Source organism: Adiantum capillus-veneris, chromosome 29 (genome assembly GCF_014529385.1).
Source record: "Adiantum capillus-veneris isolate H3 chromosome 29, ASM1452938v2, whole genome shotgun sequence".
Lineage (NCBI taxonomy): Eukaryota > Viridiplantae > Streptophyta > Polypodiopsida > Polypodiales > Pteridaceae > Adiantum > Adiantum capillus-veneris.
The window spans coordinates 72,703,811-72,716,799 of record NC_140959.1 but is presented as its reverse complement, the minus strand read 5'-3'; the positions used below and the strand labels follow the sequence as shown (position 1 = coordinate 72,716,799).

Genomic DNA, 12,989 nt, shown 5'->3' with positions numbered 1-12,989 from the left:
TCAATGTCTCAGGTCTTCTCTTAGCTGCTCTTATCGGAGTTGAAGGAAGCTCTTCCCTGCTAAGCCCCTCCTAGCCAAGGTAGTATTACATTCCATGTGGGAATTGTATCTTCCTTCGCAAGCCTTTGCCAAATCTCTGATGATAGGAGGATGCCCTCTTTCACTTTTCCATTGCTTCAGGGTTGTAAGCTGTAGTAAGAGAAAGCTTGATTCCCAATCTGGAAAAGAACTCCCTTGCTTCCTCAACATCTAGCTCACCTCTATCTGTAGTGATCTTTTCCATAGAACCATAACGGCAATCACCTCATCAAGAAGGAATTTGCACACATCTTCTGTGGTTTTAGCTCTTAATGTTCTTCCTTCAACTGGTTAGTTAGGTCCTCTCGTGCAAGAACCAAGTATCTCATTTGCCAGATCCTAAAGGCATTGTCACTAGATCCACAACCCATTTATAGTGCATGGCTAGTGGATATGTAGGGTGCAATCCATCACGATTTCGAACATTTGAATACATTTGAAAGCTACACATGACTCTACAAACTGAGATACATCTTTATACATACCCTTCCACCAGTATTTTTCTTTTCAACTTGGAGAAGGTTGCCCATACACCCCTGTGTCCAGCCCATAGACTCTCATGAAACTCTTGCATGAGCTTTACTTGAGTCTCTTTTTTACATATAACCCGTTGTGGTGTAGCACCCTTTTGTTTAGGATGCTTCCACAAGTAACCATCCTTCAAAAAGTACCATATGTTTTCCTGCGTATCCTCTTGAATTCTTGTTCAGACCAATCATCCTGTTTTGTTAGAGTACTCAAGTAGCTTTCAATATGAAGCCAATCACCTTCATAAAGATCTTTCAAGAACAATTCAAGTGAATTAGTCATGCAGACATTTGTTAGCCAATCACCTTCATAAAGATCTTTCAAGAACAATTCAAGTGAATTAGTCATGCAGACATTGTTACCTTTGACATGAGAGATAGAATAGAACTTTGTGCCTACATCATCTCCCTCGTCAATGATTTGTGACTCATCTTCATACCTTGCCCTTAATAGCATGTCTGCCACTGTATTGTGTTTACCTGCAATGTGCTTAAACTCGGATTTAAGGACTTAATGTAGGCAATCCACCGAACATAGCAATGTCTGGCGTTGAGCAGCTTGTAATCATCCCAAGAAGTGGTAGACAATCTGTTTCTACAACCACACATGCACCAATAAGATACTCTTTTCCATTTTTCAAGGCTGTAACCATACTCTTGAGATGTCGAGCTCTACACCTTGAGCTGGCATCCACTACGGGTCTTGGCCGCTTACGGCATTTACTCACTGGCACGTTAGTGTGACCGACACGGAGGATCCTGCCAGTGATTCTACAGCTGGACTACACTTATAGTGCCAGCCTAGTACGCTTCTAGCGAGTTCACACTTAGTGACCACATGTACATATGTGCTACTTTTCAGCTTTAGTAGCACTTAGTCATTTGTACTCTCTTTTCTGTGAAGAAGAAGAAGAAGCTTTCATCTCTGTGTGGGTTTTTCGCACAAGTTTCTAACAGGTCTCCAAAGTGCAGTATACAGAGATTTACTGTACAAGTACAGTGGTTGTATGTACGCTTGATTGTGGACACTCGTTGAGTGTAGAAAGACAGCGTTACAGGAACCACGATAGCAGGTTCAGTAGATTTGCAGGTTTTTGCAGATTGCAGCTATTTTGTCTTAGTGCTTCAAGATGTCTGACGGTTTCAGTCAGATTGTTACTGAGAAGCTTGAGAAAAATAACTACCCTGCATGGAAGTTCAGATAACAAATTTCCTAAAAGGAAAAGGTTATTGGGACTATGTAGAAGGAGACAATGAAAAGGAACAGAGATTCCCGAGGCAAATGCTACAGCAGAACAAAGGAAAGCTTTGAGGGACTGGCAACAAGGCCAGAGCAAAGTGATGTATTGGCTTTCTATGAGATCACAGATGGCATGATGGGCTATCTACAGGATGCTGAAACCCCCGCCATTGCATGGAAAAACTTAGGCAGAGTGTTCGAGGTGAACACCAAGGCCAGGAAGCTTCAACTAAAGTCGGAGCTAAATCAGGTTAAGAGGAACAACCTCTCCATCAATGATTATGCTTTGAAGATCAAGAGTATCATTGAGGCTCTTGGATCTATTAAAGTCTCAGGGAAGACGATGACATTGTCTGTGCATGCTTGGATGGTCTAGGAGATGAGTATGTACATTAGGTCTTCCATGAATACAAGAGACGACATCTCCGTGTTCCAAGATTTGATTTCTATGCTTATTCTTGAGGAGAAGAACCTTGACACATCTTCTTCTCATGGCAGAAATAATTCTGAAAAGGCCTTCTATTCTAACTCCAACAGAGGTAGAGGTAGAGGTCGTGGTCGAGGCCAGGGGTTGCAGACCCAAAGGGGCCAAGGGGGCCAATTTCTGGAAGGTCAATCAAATCAAAGCAATACAGGTGGCAGGGGAACCAGTCTCAAGGCAAGGGGAGTCAAAGAGGTCGTGGTGCAGGATCAAGGAGGCAGCAACATACTCCAGATAGTAGAGAATGTTGGACTTGTGGTGAAAGAGGTCACATGTCACGTGACTGTCCAAAGGGAAAAGCAAGTAGAAAGAGAGAACAGGGCAACTATGCATCTACTAGCAGAGATGCAGATGACAGCAAAAACGAGCGCATGTTGTTATGCAACATGTAATGAATACAATGACTGCAGAGAATTCCACCCAAGATGATGTTTGGTATGTGGATTCAGGTGCCTCTAATCACATGACGTCTCGTGGAGAGTGTTTAGAGATATGCGCAAACCAGATGTGTCAGGCTATTGTGCAGACAGGAGATGACACAGCTCACCCCATTGCTCATGTAGGGGGACATACCTCTAAATACGAAGAGTGGGAAATCAAAGTACTTAGCAAATGTACTTCATGTCCCAAACATACAAAGAATCTGTTTCTGTTGGACAATGGTTGAGCAGGGTTTGCAGGTTCGCTTCAATCCAAATGGCTGTTATGTAGAAGATTTCAGAATGGCTGTAAGCTGATCACAGAGGGCAAATGTGTGGGCAGAATGTTTACGCTGAATGTAGACATGCCTGAGGTAAAAGCTGCATTATTTGCACAGGGCACAAGTGTTGTGGCTGATGTTGACATTTGGCACAAACGCATTGGCCATGTCAATGAGCAGAGATTGCGCAGCATGCAATCAAAACAGATTGTAAAAGGTTTGCCCAAATTCAAGGTGGATGGTATGCATAAAGTGTGTGCCAGCATGCCAGTTTGGAAAACAGTCAAAGGGCTCATTTCCACATGAGCGCAATATGTAAAAATCCACTTGAGGTGGTGCACACAGATGTTTGGGGTCCAACCGATACTGCAAGTATACATGGTTGCAGAGTATTATGTCTCTTTCATGATGACCATACAAGGAAGTATGGGTCTACTTCATGCGTAACAAAAGTGAAGTGTTTGGTCACTTTCAGACTTCAAAGTCATGATTGAGAAGGAGACAGATATGCAATCAAGACATTGAGGTCAAATGGAGGGGGAGAGTACTTCTCCAATGATTTTTCAGATTTTCTGCGAATGCATGGTATACACAGGCAATTTACGTGCAGATATTCTCCACAGCAGAATGGGGTCGCAGAAAGGAAAAATAGGCACATTGCAGAGGTTGCACGTGCATTGATGAATGAGAAGAACATGCCTCATCATTTCTGGGTGAAGCTGTAAATACAGCTGTGTACATTATGAACAGGACACCTACAGCTGTGGTGCATGATGTAACACCTGAGGAAAAAGTTTACAGGTTTAGGGTACCAGATGAGTTGCGTAGGAAATTGGATCCTAAAGCAGAGAAATGTATTCTTGTGGGATATTCCCTTGAACAAAAGGGGTACAGGTGCTACAATCCTACTACATCGAGAATTACGAGTGAGCAGAGATGTAGTCTTTGATGAGATGAGCAGTTGGTACAGTAATGCACATGGCACTATTGGGGCTGATGTAAAGATGATGTGGTTGTACAAAATGTGAGGCCGCAGTCACAGGTTTTGAGTGGACCACAAGAGTCCTCTTCTCGTGGCTCTGTTGAGAAACCATGGAATGGTAGACTACGTACGCAGTTACTCCACCAACAAGTACAGGGAATGTATCACGAAAAGGAAAGGAAAAGGTTGATGAACCTCCCTTTATGGTTGATGCATCATCAGGTTTTTCACATGTAGACATGGATTCAGATGGTTCTGAACAAAGTCTTGATGAGGAATTTGGAATTCCAGCTGTCAGGACACCTGGTGTAAGGAAAGTACAAAGAAGATGCTAGAGGGCAAAGGAGTGACCCAGGACCGCGCAGATCTAATAGAGTCAGAAATCCAGTTCAGAAATTGACTTATGATGGGTATCTAGCACATCACCGAGCCTACATGGCTAAGGTGATACAGGATGTGGAGCCCACATGTTTTGAGGATGCAGTTGGAAATGTGCATTGGGATGATGCAATGAATGAAGAGATGGCTGCATGGAAGCAAATGACACATGGGCAAGAAAGCTATTGGCTGTAAATGGGTGTATAAAACCAAGCATAAGGCTGATGGTAACATTGAGCGTCCAAGGCAAGGCTGGTCGCAAAGGGTTATGCACAGAGTATGGCATAGACTATGAGGAGACCTTTGCTCCAGTGGCAAAGATGACGACAGTGAGAGCTGTCATAGCAGTGGCTGCATCTAGAGGATGGATTATGCATCAAATGGATGTAAAGAATGCCTTCTTGAATGGTGAGTTGCAAGAGAAGTGTATATGGATCAGCCACCTGGTTATGTCGATCCAGGTTACCCAGATTATGTATGCAGACTTCTCAAAGCTTTGTATGGTTTGAAGCAGGGCTCTAGAGCATGGTATGACAGGATTGCCAAGTATCTTGTCAGTATTGGTTTTAGGAGAGCTCATGCTGATCATTCACTCTATGTACGTGAGAGTGATGTGGGGATTGTGGTCATTACCATATATGTAGATGACCTTATTATTGTTGGTGACAATGCTATGGAGATTGACCATGTGAGGGTCTTCTCAAACAGGAGTTTGAAATGAAAGATTTAGGCGAGTTGCGCTACTTTCTTGGCATGAGGTGATCAGGACTCCAGAGGGTGTATGGCTATCACAGAGACAGTATGCTTTGGACATGTTGTCAAAGTATGGTATGGCTGATTGTAAGCCGATTTCTATTCCCTTGGATGTGAATGCAAAGCTGAGTGCAGAGAAGGGTGATGTTGTTGAGGATGTCAACATGTACAGGAAGATTGTGGGTAGTCTAATCTACTTGACTATCACTGAGGCCAGACTTGAGCTACCACAGTAGGCTTGGAGAGTCAGTTCATGCAAACTTCCGAGGAAGCCACATTTGGATGGAGTACGACGCACACTTAGGTATGTGCAAGGTACTCTTGATCGCATTGTTCTATGCAGCAGATGCACCATTAGCATTGTATGGGTATACAGATGCAGATTGGCAGGTAGCATTGTTGATAGGATATTACGAGTGGCTTCATGTTCTCTTTTGGGAGTGCTGTTGTTACTTGGAGCAGCAAAAAGCAGCCTACGGTTGCTTTATCGAGCACAGAGGCCGAGTACAGAGGTGCAGCAGTTGCGGCATGCGAGGTAGCTTGGCTACGCACATTACTTGAGGACTTGGGAGTGCAGGTGGACCAGCAGATTTTCATCCATTGTGACAATCTCAGCAGCATGCAGTTGGCTAGGAACCCAGTGTTCCATGCCAGGACCAAACACATAGAGGTCCATTACCACTACGTTCGAGAGCGAGTGTTGGCGGGCGACATCGACTTGGCCTACGTCAGCACAGAGGAGCAGATAGCGATATTTTTACCAAGGCCTCGGAGCTGAGAAGCTTCGACGTTTCGGACTATGCTTGGACTCTGCGACATGCAGAGCTCGAGGGGGAGTGTTGAGATGTCGAGCTCTACACCTTGAGCTGGCATCCACTACGGGTCTTGCCGCTTACGACATTTACTCACTGGCGCGTTAGGTGACCGACACGGAGGATCTCTGCCAGTGATTCTACAGCTGGACTACACTTATATGTGCCAGCCTAGTACGCTTCTAGCGATGTTCACACTTAGTGACCGCATGTACATATGTGCTACTTTTCAGCATTAGCACTTAGTCATTTTGTACTCTCTTTTCTGTGAAGAGAAGAAGAAGCTTTCCATCTCTGTGTGCTTTGTGCTTGTCTTGTGTAGCTCTCTTGCATCCTCATTCTTTACATTGTCCAAGCTAGATCTATTACATATATATTATACATACAATATTCAACTAAATTCCCTACCTATCATGTCCAGTAGCATGGATGCTCTAGCTTGAAGGTCCACCACTTGTCCAACCTATACTCTCTTATGTAAGGGAGATCTCGCTATAAATTCAAAACCTTCCCTCCTAAATTTAAAATATCCCTCCCAAATCTTAAAATCCCGCCTAAATTTTAAAATATCCCGCCCAAATTTTAAAATTCAAACTTTTTTATAAAAATTTAATTTTAGTACTTAAATTTAAAATATTCCATGCAAAATTGATTTTAAATTCATGTTTACCACAAAAAGATATCATTATACCACCTAAATTCAAATATGCAAACCTCAAATCATTATATTGAACATAAATTCACACAAATTCAAATTAACAAGCCTAAACTGATATTAGTTTGCATAGATATGAATTTATCACACCTAAATTATGTCACCATGTTAGAGAGAGTGGTTAGAGAATTTGAACAAGGTCCACCACTTGTCCAACCTAGATTACCAAGAAGGATTGAGTGTACAAGGTATTGTTTGGAGGTCCTTATAGTCCACTGGTCTCAAGGTCCACCACTTGTGGTAAGGGTCACCAAAAAGTGTATATATTCATCCAAAGAAATACACGTATTTTTGGTCTACATGTCCTAGTTTAAACCATTTATGTCCATTAGGTGTATCACTAAACAACACTACTTTTGAGAAACAGAAGTTACAATCATATCTACAAATGGATTAGAGGAAAATCAGCTCAACATACATCCAGAACTCACTACAAGAATCGACTTTAACAGATCACGCAAGTAAGTCTTCCATTCAATTTTACTAGTATTACAATGTGTTAGTTATTTGTGATATTTATGTATGTATATATACTATGTGTGCATATCGTAATTAAGTGTAATTGTGTATCTGCATTATGTATGAGTATTACAATGAAATAACAAAAATATACATACATACACATAGTAACACAGACGCACACATACATGAGCATGTATTTTCAAGAGAGAGATAGCAAGATACAGGATAGATAGATAGAGAGAGAGAGAGAGAGAGAGATAAATACCTGTTTTTCGAGAGAGAGAGGGAGAGAAAGATAACAGATTTCACTGTGTTTATGTATGTGGAAGAGAGGAAGACGATGTATGGGAATATGTGCACGTATTTTCAAGAGAGAGACAACAAGATAACAGATTTCATTGTGGTTATGTATGTGGAAGTGAGGAAGACGATGTGTGGGAATATGTGCATGTATTTTCAAGAGAGAGACAGCAAGATAACAGATTTCACTGTGGTTATGTATGTGGAAGAGAGGAAGACGATGTGTGGGAATATGTGTATGTGTGCGGGGATACTTTTAAACTATGTATCTCTGTCTTTTGACGAGAGAGTGTGTGTCCAAGAAGAGTTACAGAGAACCATCTTCTCTATATGGAGAAAGACAGAGAGTGAGAGAGAGAGAAATACCTGTTTTTTTCTCTATTCGTGAGGTGTGCAATGTCTCCTGAGAAGACTGCCCGATCCTGCCCTTCTGGAAAGCGTTGTGTACGCTGCTGTTTCTTTATCTTGTGCGCGAACTTTCAATCCTGTGCACTCCACCTGTGTGTTGTGTACGATGCCGAGCTTGCTCCTCTATGCGCACGTATACTCCAACTGTGTGCGATCCGTGTGCGCTTTCTGTGTGTTTGCTGCTCGCCTCCCTTTCTCTGTGTGCGTTGCTCGTGCGCTCTCTGTGTGCCTAATCTTGATAGGGTTTATTAGAATGCCACGTATGCTACAATCTCATGTTTTATCATAGGATTAAAAAAAACAAAAGCAGTATAAAAAATTAACCAATTCACACGGCCAAAATTAAAGAAATCATGGTTGAAAATATGAAAAACATGCGTAACTCTATACTAGAAATCATGGTTTGAAAATAAAAACATGCCGCCCCTTGACCCCGCCCGGGGCGCTGCCCGGACCCCGCCCAGAACAATATCCCAAAATCAACCTCCCAAGCCCCGCCATCGAGAGCGCTATATTCCACATCCCCATCAAGAGCGCTACCCCCAAACCTCACGTAGAAGCGCTGCTTGTCACCCCATTGTGGCATTGCCCTAAGACCCCGCATCTGGAGTGCTAAATGGGAACATTCTTCATTAGTGAAATTTTGAACATAAATTATATTAGCATATACTTAAATATAATACAAATATTAACATATTAGCTATACTACTAATTTACTATAGCAGTTCTAGATTATGTCCATACTATATTTAAGGTGCCAAAGGTTTGGCCTTATGGTCCTAGATTTAGCCAAGTGGTCAACACATATAGGACCAAGTGCACACTGTGCCACAAAACTTGGCCACCACTTCACTTGCCAAAGTTTAGGCCACATGGTCAATCCTAAGTTTCCAATGTTCTCTATTATGTCACCTTTTGCCTCGTGGAAAACCTAGGCTTGTTTTCACATACTCAGGCACTTCAAGCCAACTTAATTGTCATGGTATCCTCCTTCGTCACCTTTTGCCTCTAACCCTTTTGTTCAAGTCTTGTTCAATAAAAACATTGTTTAAGGCACCCTAAACCATTTTCATTTAGGGTGTCTAAAACTAGCTTTTTGGCAATTCGAGAAGAAAATGGTCAAAGTTTAATACTTAGTTTTAACCACTTGACCAATTCAAATATTGGAAAGCAAGGTCTTGTAATACTTTTCTTTGGACATCACACATTAAAACTAGGTCCCTCACTTGTCCAATCTATGCTCTAATACAATAAAGGGCTTTTGGTTTCAAGATGCACCACTTTCCCAACCTTGATTCCATTAAATAAGCTAGCTCTACTTAGACATTTAATAGCAAGGTCCTGCAGCAGTTCAGATTGAACATTTTCCATGGCATCTAGGTCCACCACTTATCTAAGCTATGCTCTAATAGAGTAAGGGGGTTTGGTTTCAAGATCCACCACTTGTCCAAACTTGATTTTGGGAAGCAAGGTCCTATAATAGTTTGCTTTGGACATTCACCATTACAACTAAGTCCACCACTTCTCCAAGCTATGTTCTAATACACTAAGGAGGTTTTGGTTTCAAGAGAACCACTTGTACGACTTTGTTTTTGGAAGTAAGGTCTTTACATAGTTTCACCTTGGACCTTGGACATTGGATACTACAACTAAGCCCACCACTTGTCCAAGATATCCTCTATATATAGCCAAAGGGTTTGGGTTTCAAGATTCACCACTTTTCCAACTTTTTTCCATTAAAGAAAGGAGGGGCATTTTAACTAGGTCCACCACTTGTCCAAGCTATGCTCTGATATAGAAAGGGGATTTTGGTTTCAAGGTCCACCACGTGTTCAACCTTGCAAGACTCAAGGGATACTTGGACATTGGAAAGCATAGTCCTATAGTACTTGATAGGTGGCAGTGGGTATTACAACTAGGTCCAACCTATGCTCTCATATAGCAAGAGGCTTTGCTTTCAAGGTCCACCACTTGTCCAACCTTGCTTCCATTAAAGAAATGAGGGGCTACGTAAACATTGGCAAGCAAGGTAGCAAGGTCCTAAGGTGTTTCACCTTGGATATTGGGCATTATAACTAGGTCCACCACTTGTCCAAGCTATGCTCTGATAAAGAAAGGGATTTTCGTTTCAAGGTCCACCATGTGTTCAACCTTTCTAATATAGAAAGGGGATTTTCGTTTCAAGGTCCACCACGTGTTCAACCTTGAAAGACTCAAGGGATACTTGAACATTGGAAAGCATAGTCCTATAGTAGTTGATAGGTGGCAGTGGGTATTAAAACTAGGTCCAACCTATGCTCTAATATAGCAAAGAGGCTTTGGTTTCAAGGTCCACCACTTGTCCAACCTTACTTCCATTAAAGAAATGAGGGGCTACGTAAACATTGGCAAGCAAGGTAGCAAAGTCCTAAGGTATTTCACCTTGGATATTGGGCATTATAACTAGGTCCACCACTTGTCCAAGCTATGCTCTGATATAGAAAGGGGATTTTTGTTTCAAGGTCCACCACGTGTTCAACCTTGAAAGACTCAAGGGATACTTGGACATTGGAAAGCATAGTCCTATAGTAGTTGATAGGTGGCAGTGGGTATTACAACTAGGTCCACCACTTGTCCAACCTATGCTCTCATATAGCAAAGAGGCTTTGGTTTCAAGGTCCACCACTTGTCCAACCATGCTTCCATTAATATAGCAAGGAGGATTTGGTCTCAAGGTTCACCACTTGTCCAACCTATGCAAACCTTTTTCATGTTGTAGCATGATTTTTTGTTTGAAGAGTATTTTTCTATAACTATGGATTTAACAATGTAATCTTTTTACTTACAGGATGGACTTCGAATCTGGGGAGAAAGTACATATGATACTTGACAATGAAATCGTTGGTATTGGTTGTGTGTGTAGAACAGATCCAGATTCCACTTGTGGTGGTACAAAGATAGGGCTGGGAAATGTCTCCATTCTAGTGGAGGAATGCTTGAAGGATGTGGTCCTACCTTTTCCTACAATGGATACTTCATCTCTCCAAGGCTCATTATGGAGTGCTGTTCGATGGTCAAAGCTTCTTTTGCAATCTTTTGTATTAAATGGGAACTTAATTGATCCACACGAAAGCTACAATGGTGATGAAGAACATGATCATTTTGATCCTCTAGTTACAGATGCAATACCTATGACAAGCCCAGAATTTGAAGCAATGATTCGAGAGTCTTGGAGAAATCAGAGGGTCCTTTTAAAAGATGACACAATGATGCAAACCATGAATGAAGGGACCATCTTATATGTATTTCCACATGATTATGTCAACTTTCAGGAACTTGGTCCTGATTGTGTGGGTGTGGGTATTGAAAGAGAAAATGCAAGCATTGATGATGTGGTTGAAGTGGGTAGCATCACTTTGCTAAAGTGGCCCATCAAGCAGACAACAATGCTGAATGGGAGCCCATTACAACTCTTTGTTCCTGTTGATGGCATGCATGCTACATATGAGGATGTATCCAACGATGGCAATGTTGGAAAAAAACTTGATGGGAGTAATTTTGTCCAGTTGTCAAGGAAGAGACGATACACTTTCATGAACAGGACTCAAAAATCAAAAGCAGCACCAGCTTCGACTTTTTACCTTTCAAACAAATCAATTCAAAGGGTATCATGCATTGATTATTGTGCACAAAAATGCTGCCAATTTGCAGATCGTGATATGGTGACAAGGTTACGACAACAATTTTGAGGAGAGTCTCAAAAATCACGCACTAATTATGTTTATGATGTTCTTTCTATATGTTATCAGAAAGATGAAAAGTCACGATACCAATTCAGGCTAAATGGCTCTATTGTTTGTTGTAGAGCATGGTATGAGCTACATGGTATTAATACCAAAGACATCATTTTATCGATACAAGGAGAACTTTGAAAATGGTGTGCGCCAATATGTACATGGGAACACATGTACATTGAGAAGGGAACTTCAACATACTAGTTTAGCAAGAGCACTACTAAATGAGTTTGTGGAAAACAAATCTGAGAAGATGCCACATAGAAGTAGAACACTGCTAGATGGCTCAAGAGAGACCCAATTCGTGATTCCATCAACATACAAACAAGTGGATATTTTATGTGAAATCAACACGACACTTGACCAAATGGGCTATGAGAAGAAGCTATCCCAATCTTCTTTTGGTAGAATTTGGAACAAAGAGTACCCACATGTCACTTTAACAAAGACAAGTGAGTTCTCTAAGTGCAATATTTGTAGCTCAATCAAGGCAAGGTTAGAAGCTAAACCTTCTCTTGAAGAGAGAGCTCTTCTCTTGAGGGAGAGAGAAGTTCACATGGCACAACAAAAGAGTTGCAGAAGCCTATATTATGCATGGTGCACGTATTCAGAAACTCAACCACAAAAATATGTATACATAGTCCATGATAAGATGGATCAAAAGAAGACTGCCATTCGATCCTAGATTTCCCAAGGGTGTGGATTCAGGATATAATCTGCAGGTGGCATTGATTGGCATGATCACTCATGGACATGGAGAAGGTCATTACGGACACTTTGTCTTGAATGGTTTGTGGCCAGCTGATCCAAATCTTACAATTGGCTCAATTGCTAATTGTTTACATAACCTCGAGAGGATAGATAAGCATCCTCTTGGTGATCTAGTAACAAATGGACTTCCAAGGAGCAATATTTCACTACTGCATGCTTTGAACTCAAGGGATGCTTTGGACTACCATAACTTGAGTGATGGAAAAGAGCCCATTGTGCAGTCGTCAGAAATTGCAGAAGAGGAATTGGGGTCAACATTTCGCAGATTGCCAGAGAACTTGTTGCTACAATTGGATAATTGTGCGGGGGAAAACAAAAATCGATACTTATTTGCCTATTTGTCAATGCTTGTTGCAAGGGGTGTTTTCAAAACCATCCAGCTGGGATTTTTAATGGTTGGGCATACACATGAGGACATAGACGCCATGTTTAGTAGGTTTTCAGAGAAGTTGAGAGTTACACAAACCTATACTTTGCCACATTTGATGGATACATTACGAAACAGCTCATCTTCATCTCCAGCTCATTTTTTTCTCACAAAGATCCCCGATTTCAAGCAATATTGTGATGGCTATCTTTGTGATGGACAAGACATACTTGTTGGACATT

At 41.6% G+C, this 12,989-nt stretch overlaps 1 pseudogene; it reads right to left on the bottom strand.

The window, feature by feature from the left end:
* The window catches only part of LOC147419396 (uncharacterized), a 158,404-nt pseudogene that overhangs the window by 94,545 nt on the left and 50,870 nt on the right, over positions 1 to 12,989 (bottom strand).